The following is a 15104-nucleotide window of genomic DNA, read 5'->3' as shown; positions in this document are numbered from 1 at the left end:
GTATTGGAAGCAGAATTCAAACTCAGGTCTTACTGATTACAATCCAACAGATAATCTACTGTACTGCCCTATCAACTTCTTCTTTTTTTTTTTTTTGGTGAGGCAATTGGGGTTAAGTGACTTGCCCAGGGTCACATAGCTAGTGTCAAGCCTCTGGGGCTGGATTTGAACTCAGGTACTCCTGACTCCAGGGCCGGTGCTCTATCCATTGTGCCACCTAGCTGCCCCAACTTTTTTTTTTTTTTTAAAGAATTTAACTTAATGTGGAATGGTCCATTTTATAGCTATAGAAAATAAAATTCTTCTGGTTCTAGTAAGAATGTGTATTGCTTCTTGAGGATCTCCCATAGTCTATCAATCTTGGCCTGTGTTTTCCATACAGCCTCTTTTTCTTTTAAGAGCCTGGATTTTGTTATTTATTATGAAGCAAGGTGGACTATTGAACTTGACAGATAAGACTGAAACTAGCGCATCTGGAAATCACCTTCCATAGCAAGGACTTAATGTAAACCATTCCAGAACAAACACCTGTACAATAGGTCTATTAATTAACTATCTTTACACACTGCCTGAATTGCTGAATAGATACATTAAAGCAGATTGTTATACTTTGAATAAGATTTCAATAAAATAGTCGAGTTCACTATTTTAAAAAACAATCTTCTAATACCTAGCATTTAACTATGGTATGCATTTAACATATTCTAAGCTTCTGTAAAACCATTTACATACTTGCTTTATCTCCTATACTAAAGGGTAAGTTCCTTAGGTCTTACTCATCTTTGAACACCTAGTGCCTAGCACTAGTGCCTTGAAGATTCTAGTCATATAATAAATGTTTACAAAACTAAACTGAATGAAACATTTTGTAAAAGAAATACTCCTTTGGTAAACTGAATAATCATCTCATATTATACATATATATGTATGTACATATATTAATCTAGCTTTTCATATTGTGGCATTTAAAATTATATGGGATCGAGGGGCAGCTAGGTGGCACAGTGGATAAAGCACGAGCCCAGAAGTCAGGAGGACCTGAGTTCAAATCCAGTCTCAGACACTTGACACTTACTAGCTGTGTGACCCTGGGCAAGTCACTTAACCCCAATTGCCTCACTAAAAACAAACAAACAAACAAACAAACAAACCTCTTTGTAACCTAATTCCCCTCTATCTATACCAGGTTATTGTGCCTTATTGCTATTCACACAGTGAGTATATGGTTGAGACAAAGTGGAATATTTATTGTTCCTCACACTTGACATTGCTTCTTCTCCAGATGCTTATGCATCTGCTGACCTTCATGCCTGAAATTTACTTCCTCTTTACCTTCATTTCTTAAACTCTGTAGGAAGCAATGTGGTATAGTGGAAAGAGTATTGGATTTGGATTCAGAGAATGTAGGTTCAAATTTTGTCTCTATCACCTATGATCTGTGACCTTAGGCAAATGACTTAATCTTTCTGAGTAGACAGTAGACAGGGCTTAATAAATACCTGTTTATGCATTGGTTGGTTGATTAGATCCTGGTTGTACCCTTCAAATATATTTGCCACTCAGATCAACCTGACATTTTATTGCGGTACTGGCTCTTCTCTTTGACCATGTGAAGGGGGAGTAACATAATATAAACCTAGAAAAGTTGGTTTGTGTCAAATTGTGGAGGGCCTTATATGCCAAGTCAAGGAGTTCAGTTATCTGGTAGGCAGTAATAAGCCAATAAGCAAAGGAGTGACATAATCATAGCTATTCTTTGCCTTCAATAAAATTCAAATTCAGAAATTCATTATTAAATACCTACCACATTTAAAATACTACAGGAAAATAAATAAGGCACAGACCTTATCTGTCTTCAAAAAGTTTGTAATAGAAGGGATAATAAAATATGTACGTATTATAAAATGTAACAGTACAGGGCATACTACAAAGTGTTATGGCAATTTTGACGATGATGAGGTCATCTCTTGCTGGAAGGAAAAGGGAAGGTGGTACAATGGCTCTAGTGTTAAACTGGGGTTGATGGGCTATTGTGAGTGAGGGTAGGGTTAAACAAGAACCAAGGATATAATATTGAACACACACCTGAAGGATAAGGGGATGTAACGAGGATTGTTCTGAGCAATAGAACTTGAAACATCATCTTAGGACCAGAAGGGACCTTAAATAAACCATGGACAGTTATTCCGTCCACATCATGGGGATCAGAGGCCCAATGCCACCTATATCTGGAAAATCCATGTAAAAATGTTTGGCCCTTCCCTCATACCAAAGAAGAAATGTGAATTATTATGGCATTGAAAGATAAAATACGTTGATATTATACAATGCTATACGTATATTTTACACAATTCTGGGTTTCTAACTCCCCCCAAATTCCCATTTAATTTCTTCTGCAGACTCACAATATTGAAACCATAATGGGGAAAGTCGAAATGTGGAAAGTATAACTGTAGTCAAATGACTTCATTTTACAAACTGGAGAAACTGAGGCCTAGAGAGATTTAAGTAAAGTGCTCAAGATCATACATTAAGTAGCATAGCCAGCATTTGGACATAGGTCATCCAATCCCAAACCTAGTTCCTTTTCCATTGTACCACATGGCTTCTGCTCCCTTTCATTGCTCATCTCTTTACTGCAAAGTCATATGGCCATTTCACAGTTCTCATCATCCTTTGAACCTCCCTTCAGCTTTTGACATGATGACCAAATTCTCCTCCTGGATAATCTCTCTGCCCTTGACTTTCAATAAACTATTGTCTCCAAGTTGTCTAGCTACTGCTTAATCACCTTTGCTGAATCATCATAAATTGCCCATCAGGGTCCTACCCACTTCTTTATATGAGGGGAAGCATTAAGTATGTTTGGGAAGCCTTTTTGGGGATTTTAGGTCAGTCCTGAAGGAGGTCAGGGAAACCAGGAGGTAGCGATGAGGAGGGAGAACATTCTAGACTTGGTAACACAGCCAGTGAAAATGTACAGACAGGTTTGGGAGATTGGAGTGTCTTATGTCAGGAAGGTCAGGGTGACCAGCATCTCCAGACGGCCGAGTAAGTAGAAGGAGGAATAAAGTATAAGAAGATTGGAGAGGTAGGAAGGGGCCAAGTTGGAAAAGGCTTTAAAGGCCAAGCAGAAGATTTTCTATTTTATCCTGGAGGTAACAGGAATGACTGGAATTTATGGAGTGAGGGTGGGGGGGTTGGGGAGAGGTTGACGTGATCAGATGTAAGCTTTAGAAAGATCAATTTGGGGGGCAGCTAGGTGGTGCAGTGGATAAAGCACGGGCCCTGGATTCAGGAGTACCTGAGTTCAAATCTGGCCTCAGACACTTGACACTTACTAGCTGTGTGACCCTGGGCAAGTCACCCCCCATTGCCCTGAAAAAGAGAGAGAGAGAGAGAGAGAGAGAGAGAGAGAAAGAAAGAAAGAAAGAAAGAAAGAAAGAAAGAAAGAAAGAAAGAAAGAAAGAAAGATAAATTTGACATCTGATTGGAGGATGGACTGGAGACCTGGGGTAGAGAGACCAGTCAGAAGACTATTACAATAAGTTTGTTGTTTCTGACTCTTTGTGATCATGTGGACCATAGCATGCCAATATTGTCCATGGGATTTTCTTGGCAAAAATACCATAGGGGCCATTTCCTTCTCTGGTAGATTAAGACAAACAGAGGTTAAGCCAAACATATTTGCCCAGGGTCACATAGCTGATCAGTATCTGAGGTCAAATTTGAATTCAGGTATTCCTAATTCCAGGCCCAGTGCTCTAACCATTTAGCTACCTGGCTGCCTCCACTAAATAGTCTAGAAGTGAGGTAATAAGAACCTGTCCCAGGGTTGCGACATTGTTTAAGGGAAGAATGGGGCATAGATGAAAAATGTTATGAATTGACAGATTTGCCAACTGATTAGTTATGTAGGGGTGAGAGGGAGAAAGCAAGAATGATACCACTGTTATGAGCCTGGGTAATTGGGAGAATAGGGGTACCCTCAACAGGAATGGGGAAGTTAGGGAGAGGGCAAGGTTTGGGGAAAAGAGAATAAGTATATTCCTATTCAGTTCTATCCTATTAGATTGTCTGACATTGGAGCCTGTCAATATTTTTTTGATACCTGCCTCTATCATCAGTCAGTATGTAATATAAGAGGAAGTTAGGCTCCAAAGGAAGGGGAGCCACAGTCTAATCCTACTCCACACAGGGTATTAGACAATCCACAGGTAGAGTAGGATTCTGGGAAGAGAGTCAAGCACAGCAATGTAGAACTAATCTAACTTCATGAAATTTAAACTCATTTCCACTTTTCCATGTTCTCTCAACTAAAGAATAATTGACCGCAATTATCCTGGTAAAAATCTTTTACACAGAATGTATGCACAGTGAAGTACACTGAAGCAGGGATATTATATACCTAGTGACTAGAACAATGTACCATAAATGGAAAGAAACAAAATGAAACCCAACATTGAGTTATTACAAAGACCAAGCTTGGCCCAGAAGAAACAACACATTGTTCTTCTCTCCTTTATATGCAAAGGTGAAGGACTAAGTGCAGAGCATTAAATATTTGGCTGATAAGTTAGTTTTGCTGAATTGCTTTTATTTTTTTATTCTTTATTACCGAAGATGATTGTTTGGAGAGGGAAAGGGGAGGGATACATATATACATATATATATATATATTCATATGTATATGAAAAAGGTGATGTAAAAACAATATATCAGTAATTTTTTTTTGGTGTATCAGTAAATTTTTAAAAAAATTGTGTACTGAAAATTAATCACTCATTTGGAGAATGTAGTGTTGGAGTTTAACCAAGGAAGGCATTAACAGGCTGTTTATTAAGGGTAGCATTATTATTGTTCAGTCCTTTCAGTCATGTCTGAGTCTTGATGACCTTTTTTTGGGGTCTTCTTGTCAGATACATTGGAGTAATTTGCCATTTCCTTCTCCAGTTCATTTCATAGATGAGGAAACTGAAGCAAATATGGGTAAGTTACTTGCTCAAGGTCACACAGCTAGTAAGTGTTTGAGGCCAGATTCGAACTCAGAAAGATGAGTCTTCCTGACTCTGGGCCCAGCACTTTATCCACTTTGCCACCTAGCTACCCTTAGAGTAGCATACAAGGTAAGAACATGTATGACATTTGCTACAAAGTGACCTCCCATCTCTCACCCTATTCTCTTTCCTTTCCCCCCTCTCTCCCCTCTCCAAGATTCCCAAATTTTGGAAAACATAACAGTACAGACATCTGTGAAACATTCACCGAATGGGAAATAGTTAAGTGAGGATCAGGATTGATGATCCTATCTGAGGGGGACACCAGGAAAGGCTGAAGCATGAGTCAAGTCAAATCCTATGAGTTTCTAGATCTACACCAGTGAAGGGAATACTGACATTGCTGATAACTTAGATTCATCAAAGTATGAAATGATGACTATTGGTAGACCTTGAAATGCCTTCTAAATGCAAAATTATTAATTTAATTAACTAATTAGCTTAGAATACCTTAATATTACATTCATTTTGTTAAATCCCCATTCTCAAGAAAAATAAAAGGTAATCCATATATACGAAATAGCATGGCATAATGGCTAGAGAGAAGGTCTAGTAGGCACAAAGACATTGCTTCTTTCCTGCCTCCTCTCACATTTACTGGTCTTACTTTAACCACTCAATGCCCCTGGGGCAATGGTCTGGAACTAAATCTCAAAGAGAAGGCACCACTCTACATTGGCAGAAGATTCTCACAAGGAAGTCTCTATACAGTTGAAATCACAGGTCTTTTCCGAAAAAGAAAATCCATGTAGGATATATACCATACGATTAATTAATGTGATTAATCTCTACTCTAATCACCACTTGGGTAAGATATTTTCCCCTATATTATGATGAAAGAGTATGAGCACTTAATAAGTACTCTTTTATTCATTTTTTCATCCAATGACTCCATCCACCTGAATATAAACTACCCATTTTCCCCGTATCTCAATTGTGTAGGACCTGAGCGTGTCTGAGAATTGTGTAATCAGTATCAGTGAGTAGTAGTGATGATGACATATTCTGGGAAGACCAACAATGAAACTGACAAAGACAGAGAGAGGTGGTGATGAAAAAGAGAATAATATATCTATATTCAATTGGACAGAAATGCAAAAGAAAAGCACAGGAAAAAATTTATATAGTGATTTTATAGGATTATTTTTAAATGTATAGCTATATGTATTTGCATCTTTTAAAAGAGCTCTAATTTTAAGGGTGCAGACTATATTTTAGGTGTGGCCTGTGTTTGGACCAATAAAGAATTTTTTAAAAAGTGAATTTACTTCTGGTGAAAGCATAGTCAGGAAGAAAGTATGGACGTAACCACAGGCTGAGGTCCCCAGAGGGCTGAGCTTGATTGAGTTTCCTGGTATTATGTGGCCTGGAGCCAGGGAAAAACCAATGTGGTACACTAAAGAGAGCAGTCCCACACAACCTTAGGGGAAAGGTTATAAAGGAGTACTGTGCCAAAGATTTTTTTTTTTTTTGCATGCAAGTAATATAAACCATAACACTGAGCGGGTTGAAGATTTTGCAAAGTGTTTTCTGTAGCATGATCTCATCTGGGTGTCCTAACCAGTCTGTGAGGTAGATGCTGTAGATTTCATACATGTTGAAATGAAGGCTCAGAGAGATTAAGCAACTTGTTTGTGGTTGGCCATCTTGGGTCAGAAACAGGATTCAAACCCAGTTCTTCCTAACTCCCAGTCCAGTGTTCTCTCACTTGACCATGCTGCTTCTCAATATCTTATGAGAGGCATGGGAAAACTCTATGGTCACAATAATAAAGCATTAAAATTAAATGGTTAGAAAACAGAAGCTGGTTGGAAAGTTGAAAAAATTGAGGTTAGCCTACAGAAGAATTAGCTATTTTCTTTTACAAGGAGAAGTCCTCCAAAGGTTCATTCAGGGCAAGAAATATTTCCTTCCCCTTTGACCAGAACAGCTGAGAGAAAGTTTTCTGCCTACTACAATTCATGTAGGATAGCTATGTGGTCCTGTGGATAGAGTGCCAGGCCTGGTGTTAAGAAGACTCATCTTCCTGAGTTCAAATATGGCCTCAGATACTAGCTTTGTGCCCCTGGGCAAGTCACTTAACCCTGTTTGCCTCAGTTTCTTCTTCTGTAAAATAAACTGGAGAAAGGAAATGGCAAACCATTCTAGTATCTTTGCCAAGAAAACCCCCAAAGGGCAGAAACAACTAAATGACAACAAACAGTTCATGAGGATGAACAATTGCACCTTTGAGGAATCCAAAGGACTGGGGCAGCATGACTTCTGAGGTTGATATAATCTACTATTTTTTAAAAAAAGTATTCTATTTTTTCATTTGAAAATTTTTGAATTCCAAATTTTCTCTCTTCCTCCCTCACCTTTCTCTTCCCTAAGACAGTAAGCAATTTGAGATAGGTGATATAAGTGCAATCATATAACACATATCTCCATATTAGTCATGTTGTGAAGAAGAAACAGACCAAAAGAAAATACACACACACACACACACACACACACACACACACACAGAGACAAATGAAAATAGTAAGCTTCAATCTGCATTCAGACACCTTCAGTTCTTTCTCTGGATGTGAATATCAGTTTTCGTCATGAGACCTTTGGGATCATTTTGAATCGTATTGCTGGGAATAGCTAAGTCATTCATAGTTGATCATTGTACATTGTTGCTGTTACTATGTACAATGGTCTCCTGGCTCCAGCCATTATTCTGAGGAATCCAGACTGCTAAGACCCACCAAAGGTTAAGAACTGCCCTAAATGATGCCCTGAGATCACTTTTGTCAGTCAATAAACATTTAAGTATCCGGCAAAATTTAAATAAAAAGCAAGGAGAGTTCCTACCCTGAAGGAATTGACAACCTAAAGGGAGAAAACAATACACAATACGAAGTTGAAAAGGTTGGGGAGGGCAAGGGATAGAAAGTAGTATTGAATGGGGGCATTCTGAGGAGTTCCAAAGATGTCCCAAAACTGTAGCTGGTGGGAAATGAAGAAAAACTGTGCTGAACCCAGCACGTTGGGCCTTTTAATTGAAAGACAAAGCTGTTTTTGTCTGTTGCATGAAGCTTACTTTTTCCATAAGGGAACTCTTTTAAGTTCCTAACTATTTAATTAGTAACTAGAGATGTAACTGTGCCCTGCACTGGTGCTATGCTTACTTCAAATAAGACGGTAGTGAGGAGTAAAAAACCGAATAAGAATAATAAAATAAAAAGGTAGTCATTAGCTACACATTAGGGTTATAAAGTGGCTGAATTCTCATATATAAGTCTCAGGAGCCTGATGTATTAGGAATCTGTGTGAATTACCAACAAAGGGTAACTCTTTGTTAGTTTTGTAAAGAATTTTCACACCTAAAGCCCTGCCTGATCTGAATGGAAGAAGCTGGCAGTGCTGTTGGATTTTCCAGGGGAAAGTGAGACATGACAGGTCATTCTGACAGCACTGTAAGGGTAGTGTGGGAGAGGGCTGGCTGTACGCCTTGGCAGACTGAGGAAGAGGAAGGCTCCGGAACTCTGAAAGAATAACAAGGTGCCTTTAGATTGGAGGCTGATAAGTCTAATTATATAAATATCAAATATTGACTTAGAAGAAGTTAAAGAAAAGGTCATTGTTAATGTGGAACTCAGAAGTAGATTTTTTATGAGCGTAGGAAGTGTATTTCTGTAGTTTTGAAAATGAAAGTCAGCAGAGTTCTTGGGAGTCAAAATCATACAGCTGGATGGGATCTTGGGGAAAAAAAATCTGCTGCAACTAAAGATGAGGAAATTGAGGCCCAGAGAAACTAATTGACTTGTCTGAGATCATACAGCTACTTTGAAGCATATTTATTTTAGGCGGCTAAGTGGTGCAGTGGATAAAGTGCTGGCCCTAGACTGAGCAAAGACCTATGTTCAAATGCAGCCTCAGATACTTATTAGCTGTGTGGCCCTGGGGAATTTACTTAACTACCTGATGCAAAGACTTCTCTGATTGGACTGTTTAATGCCCTCAGTCTCCTTGAGTAGGGGGATGTGAAGACTGGTTGACCAAGGTCCCTACCCTGAGTAACTTCCAGGAGGGAGAGAACTGTCTCCATATATGTTTCCAATCCCCTTTCCCTAAGACCTGATGCTCTGTTCCCTTCTAGTATGTGGTTCTGAGGGTCATAGTTCGAGTTGTTCTCTGTCCTGTTTAAGTCTTCGGTCCTCCTTTATTTCCTTCCAATTGGTGGGCAGTAATGTCTTCCAGTGTCTTCCATTTCTTATAAGGTTGAGGAAGATGGGAAGGGGATGGGCCATTTCATGCAGAGTCAAAGCCTTGGGTTGGGGAGAGGGCTATAGCTAGACTCTTGAATTAAAAGCCTAGAAACTCATTTGTGCCCATTGCAGTGGACCTGTAGAGTTGCGTAGGGTTGGAACCCTGAGTAAGACCTCTAAGTATTAAAGTTATCAGGCATCAATTGATGAGGTTTCTATCTTCTGTGGGGATCCTGTCGTATCTTATGGATTCAGCTGTAATTACCCTCTATCTGGCTCATAATTCCTGTCTTTTGCTTTTTTTTTTTTTTAAGGATGGAGAAGTTTGTAGAAAGCAACTCTCCAGCTATATTGCTGATTTTGAGTTCAGGTGTGTTTTTTTTGTTTGTTGGTTTGGTTTTTTTGGTTATGTCCAACTCTTCATGACCCCATTTGGGGTTTTCTTGGCAAAGATACTAGAGTGGTTTGTCATTTCCTTCTCCAGCTTATTTCACAGATGATAAAACTGAACTAAACAGGGTTAAGTCTCTTGCTGAAGGTCATACAGCTAGCAAGTGTCTAAGGCCAAATTTGAACTCAGGAAGATGAGTCTTCCTGACTTGGGCTTGGCACTCTATCCACTTTGCCATCTACTTGTCCTATCTTGCTGATTATGTGATCCTAATTTTAAAGATTTAGAATGCACTACAACTTATACTTAGTCTTTAAAATATTCTGATCCCATTTTCATCATTCTTTGATTTAGAGGGCACTTTAGGATTTATTATCTCATCCTCTGGATAAGCTGCCAAAAAGCCATTAAGTGACTTGTGTGATGAAAAACATTTCTTCCTAAGATTCTGGTAAAATAACTAAGCAATGACAACTTGGAAGAGGGGCAACAGAAGGGAACAATAAAACTCAAGAAAAAGCATTTTAAGGTTAGAAATCTGGACCAAATTGTAGAACAATTGGACTCAGAAAGAGTTAAAAACTTTTGAAAGAGGTCCAGGAATACTTGGGCTAATGATGAGGGTAATCACATGTTTATTAGAGCTGCCTTTGGCTTAATTGATAAGCGACATCAGAGCACTTTAACAAACCCTTACTGAGTGCCTCCTAAGTACATAGCCCTGTACCAGGCACTGGGGGTGGGGGGTGACAAAGAAAGGAAAAGACTATCTTCCTAACCTCCAAGAAAGGAGCTCAGAGGAAGAGGCATGGTGTGAATAAGGGGCAATTCAGTAGTAAGTGGGTCAGCTGGGTTTGGACTGAAAAATGACTAGCCTAATTGAACAAGAAGAAAATAACTAAAACAAGGGTAACACACTGCTCTGTCTGGCTCCATCATCCATATGTGGGAATTCAGGAGTTATTCAAGCTCTAAAAGTGAAATACTCTAGTTGTTTTGGTACTTGGAAGTCATCACACACCATGCTTAACTTGCAGTCATAAAATCATAAATTGTGAGGTCATCTGATCCAAACCTTTTATTTTACAAATGAGGAAATTAAGGCAAAAAGGTGAAGTGATTTGTCAAAGATCAGTAAATAGTCACTCAGCTTAAAGGTAATGCATAGATCTACTAGGTCTTTTCAATTAATTATCACCTGGCAGATCTGGTGCTTCTGATCAAACTGCACATTTCCCCTCATTTTTTTTTAGCAAATGTATTTCATTTATGGATAGAGTATCTAGCTCAAAAAGAATTTATTTTAATATGACTTTCATCATATACTCTTAAGCATTTAATCCTGTTTTCTGAAGCCGGTTTTGGCTTACAGATGATGAGATGGCTTACTGAAATGTTGACTACAAATGATGATGGTGGTGGTGGTAGTAACACAACAATAACAAAGATAATTCTTCTTTTCTCTAATAGTCTGAAATCTGGAGTGAAAACCTGGTAAGTTTTCAATTTGTGAAAAGTACTCTGATATATCTCAAAATATGTCAAATGTTGCTTGAAACATCTTTCACTTTCCCCTTAACTACTCTTATATGTCTGACATTTTCATATCTCCAGACTATCATAGATTTAGAGCTGGATCTTTGAGATCATCTCCTTCTAGTGCAACTCCCCTCATTTTACAGACGCATAAATAGAGTCTGTTACTTTTAAGATGCCCATAGATTCTTGGAAATTCCTCTCCCCTTCCTCTTCTCCCTTTCCCTTCCCCTTCCCCATCATTATTTTCTTCTTTCTTTGGTTGCTTCTCACCTAGGTTGCCATTGCTTAAAGGTACTCTAATAGAAACTTGTAAGGAATGTGTTTTATCACGAAGGTCACTTAAATGGCTTTTCACAGCTTTTCAGGATTTCATGAATAGGCAGGATACTTATTTTCCAAGATGGCTAAGATATGGCAGCAGAATGAAATGCCTGCTTATAAAGTACAGTCGATTCTGGTCACTGAGTAATTAGATTATCTTGTTTATAAAGTTATTCTTCTGGAAATATTTTGTTCCCAACCCCCACCTTTAGATCACATATATGATTGGTAGTCTTTCTTTAAAGAAACAATGTCTGAGGGCTGACCTCAGCTAGGATTTCTTGTGCCTAAGGGCTTCAAGATCAGGATGTGTGGCATTTTTTACTTGGTAGTGAGAGTAATTGTTCACAGTTGATTTGATTTCCATCCCTTTGGAAATCAAGCATGCCTTCCATGTGTAAGGCAGCCGTTAAAGTCAAAGAGAACTCAGCATTTAGGGTAGAGGGTGGCCTGGCTGTGCATGGGAGATCTGATGCAAGGCATCTTATGTTGTATGTGTGTGTATTTTATATAATGTATATGATGGAGGGATGTGAGCTGTTCAAAGAGGACTAGCACCTCTGGTTTGAGGGCTTGCTGAGCCCCTCTCAGGGCTGCTCAGCAACCTTTGGTGTCCACCTGTCACCCAACTCTTACTTGTGACTCCAAGAACCTGTAGCGTGTGCAGCAGCCTCGAATCACTAAACCATCTTGGCAGATGGGCTAAACCAAGCTGAGGATAACCAATGGGCCTCAAATCTGCTGGTGAATGAGGTGGGGATTTCTACCCCGAGCTTGTGAAAACTTCTTCTGTGGAATAGGCAGATGCTATTGTTCCAGTGGCGATGAAGTCGGCTGAAGCAGGTGCCAAGGAGTGTTTAGAACCTGGTCCAACACAGAAGAAGCCAAGGTCATCCACTTTGTTCTAGGTCATTGCCCAGTCATGCTGACTTTTGTCTTGGTACTGGATTTCGATGACTCAGGAAGAGAGAGTTAGGCTGATGACTTTGGCCAACTCTGCCTTACAAATCTAATTCACATGCATTCCATGATGACATTGGTCCAAGGACAAACAATACCATATTTTTTTCTTTTTTAAAAATTAATTTAAAATTTTCCTCCCTCCCTTCCCTCCCCCTCCCCTAGACAGCAGGTAATCTGATATAGGTGTTTGTATATATATATATATATAATAACATTAAACATATTTCTGTATTAGTCATATTATAAGAGAAGAATCAGAGCAAACAGGAAAAACCTCAAAAAAGAAAAACAACAGCACCCAAACCAAAAGAAATAGTATGGTTCAATCAGCATCCATATTCCACAGTTCCTTTTTTTTTTCTTTCTGGATTTGGAGAGCCTTTTCCACCATGAGTCCTTTGGAACTTTCTTGTACCATTGGATTGGTGAGAAGAATCTAGTCTATCACAGTTGATCAACACATAATGTTGATGATACTGTGTATAGTGTTCTTCTGATTCTGCTCATCTCACTCATCATCAGTTCATGCAAGTCCTTCCAGGTTTCTCTGAAATCTGCCTGCTCATCATTTCTTACAGCACAATAGAATTCCATTACATTCATATACCACAACTGGTTCAGCCATTCCCCAATGGATGGGCATCCCATCAATTTCCAATTCCTTGCCACCACAAAAAGAGCAGCTATAAATATTTTTGTACATGTGGGTCCTTTTCCCTTTTTTATGATCTCTTTGGGAAAAAGACCCCAAAGTGGTAAACAATACCATATTTAATGTATGTCTACTATATACATAGATGTATATATATATATATGTATGTGTATATGTGTGTGTTTAAAAAAAATAAATTTCTCCTCTGTGGCCCCACTGCAGTATTGGCAGGAAGCTGAGACACTATAAGGCTTATCTCCTTGCTTGAAATGGCAAAAAAAAAAAAGAATTAAAAACAAAAAGAATTTTATTTGACACTTTAAGGTGTTGCAAAAGCAGTATATTAACTAAAAATTCTTATTGTACTGAATATTTACACAATCATATCTGTATTGATGTATAGCTGTATACAACATACATATGGAAAGAATAAGAGTAATTTTGATATAAGGTTGACAAAAATGGAATTAAGCATTATTCTGTACTTTCCATTTTAAAATAAATGATAAACACTGAAAGAAAAAGAAATGGCAAATCTGGAATTCTGCATGCTTTACTTTTCTCCTCCTGTTGAGATCTCTTCTTGGGTTTTTCTTCTAAATGGAGACTTCAAGGAGTCTCTTAAGTATAGAAAATCTAGTGGAGACTGACATAGATTTAGCCTCTGGCCTTGGAAGACAAAGATCTCTTGTCTTCTCTGTGAAGAATCTTTTTTCCATAAGGGAACTCTTTTAAGTTTTTTAACTGCTTAATTAGTAACTGGAGATGTAACCTTGTTCCATTCTAGTACCATGCTTACATTTTTAAGATAGTAGTAAGCAGTATAAGAGCCAATAATAATAGAAATAATCATATTCTCTTGTATTTTTATTATTTATTTTGTTAAATACCTCCCAATTACATTTTTTGGGAGGGGGCTGGGCAATGGGGGTTAAGTGACTTGCTCAAGGTCGCACAGCTAGTGTCAAGTGTTTGAAGGTGGATTTGAACTCAGGTCCTCCTGAATCCAGGGCCTGTGCTTTATCCACTCTGCCCCCTAGCTTCCCCCTAGAAATAATCATAAACAAAAGCTAACCATTAGCCAAATATCAGGGGCTATAAAGTTGTTGAATTCCCATATAGTCTATGTACTATCAGTATGTCTGACTTGACAACAACATGCAAGCCCTTTGCTAGCTATATGTAGAAGAGAGTTCCTTTACTCCTAAACTGTCCTGCTTGAATGGAAGGAGCTGGTGATGCTGTTGAATTTGCTAAAGGAAAATGAGAGGGTGAGAGGTCATTCTACCAACAGTTTGGAAGTGTTACGCACTGAGCTTTTGAGAGCGCTGTTGGGGTAGGTTGTGGAAGGCTGAGAAAGAAGAAAAGTAGTAGGTTTGAAAAGGAAAGGGCAGTAGGTACACAAGGTCCAGGCTGCCTTGTCAAGTGGAGATTTATGAAATAAGTATTTCAACATCAAATGTTGATTCAAAAGAAGTTAAAGACGGTCCAACTGAGAATTAGCTTTATATGAGTAGGAAATCCTCAAATGTATTTCTATTGGTTTAAAAAGGAAGGTAAATAGAGTCCCTGCAATAAGTCTGTTAGTCAATAAACATTTCTTAAATGACCTGGGTTTAAATCAGGCCTTAGATACTTATTAGTTGTATGACCTTGGACAAGTCATTTAACCTCAGTTTCCTCATTCATAAAATGGGGATAATAATAGCACCTACCTCAGAAGGTTGTAAAGATTGAATGAGATAATATTTGTAAAGTGTCTGGTTCATAGTAGATGCTTAATAAATGCATGTTAAACATCTTTTCTTTATTCCTTTTATAACACTTTCCCATCGTGTTTTGTACTGTATTATATTTGTGACTCTTTCCCTTCCTATTAAGCTGAGTTGTTGAGGGAAAGGACCACCTCTTATTCAGCATTATCTTCCCATTGCCTCCAGTCC

The sequence above is a fragment of the Dromiciops gliroides genome, chromosome 4 (genome assembly GCF_019393635.1).
Source record: "Dromiciops gliroides isolate mDroGli1 chromosome 4, mDroGli1.pri, whole genome shotgun sequence".
Lineage (NCBI taxonomy): Eukaryota > Metazoa > Chordata > Mammalia > Microbiotheria > Microbiotheriidae > Dromiciops > Dromiciops gliroides.
Note: the sequence above shows the minus strand (reverse complement) of the source record.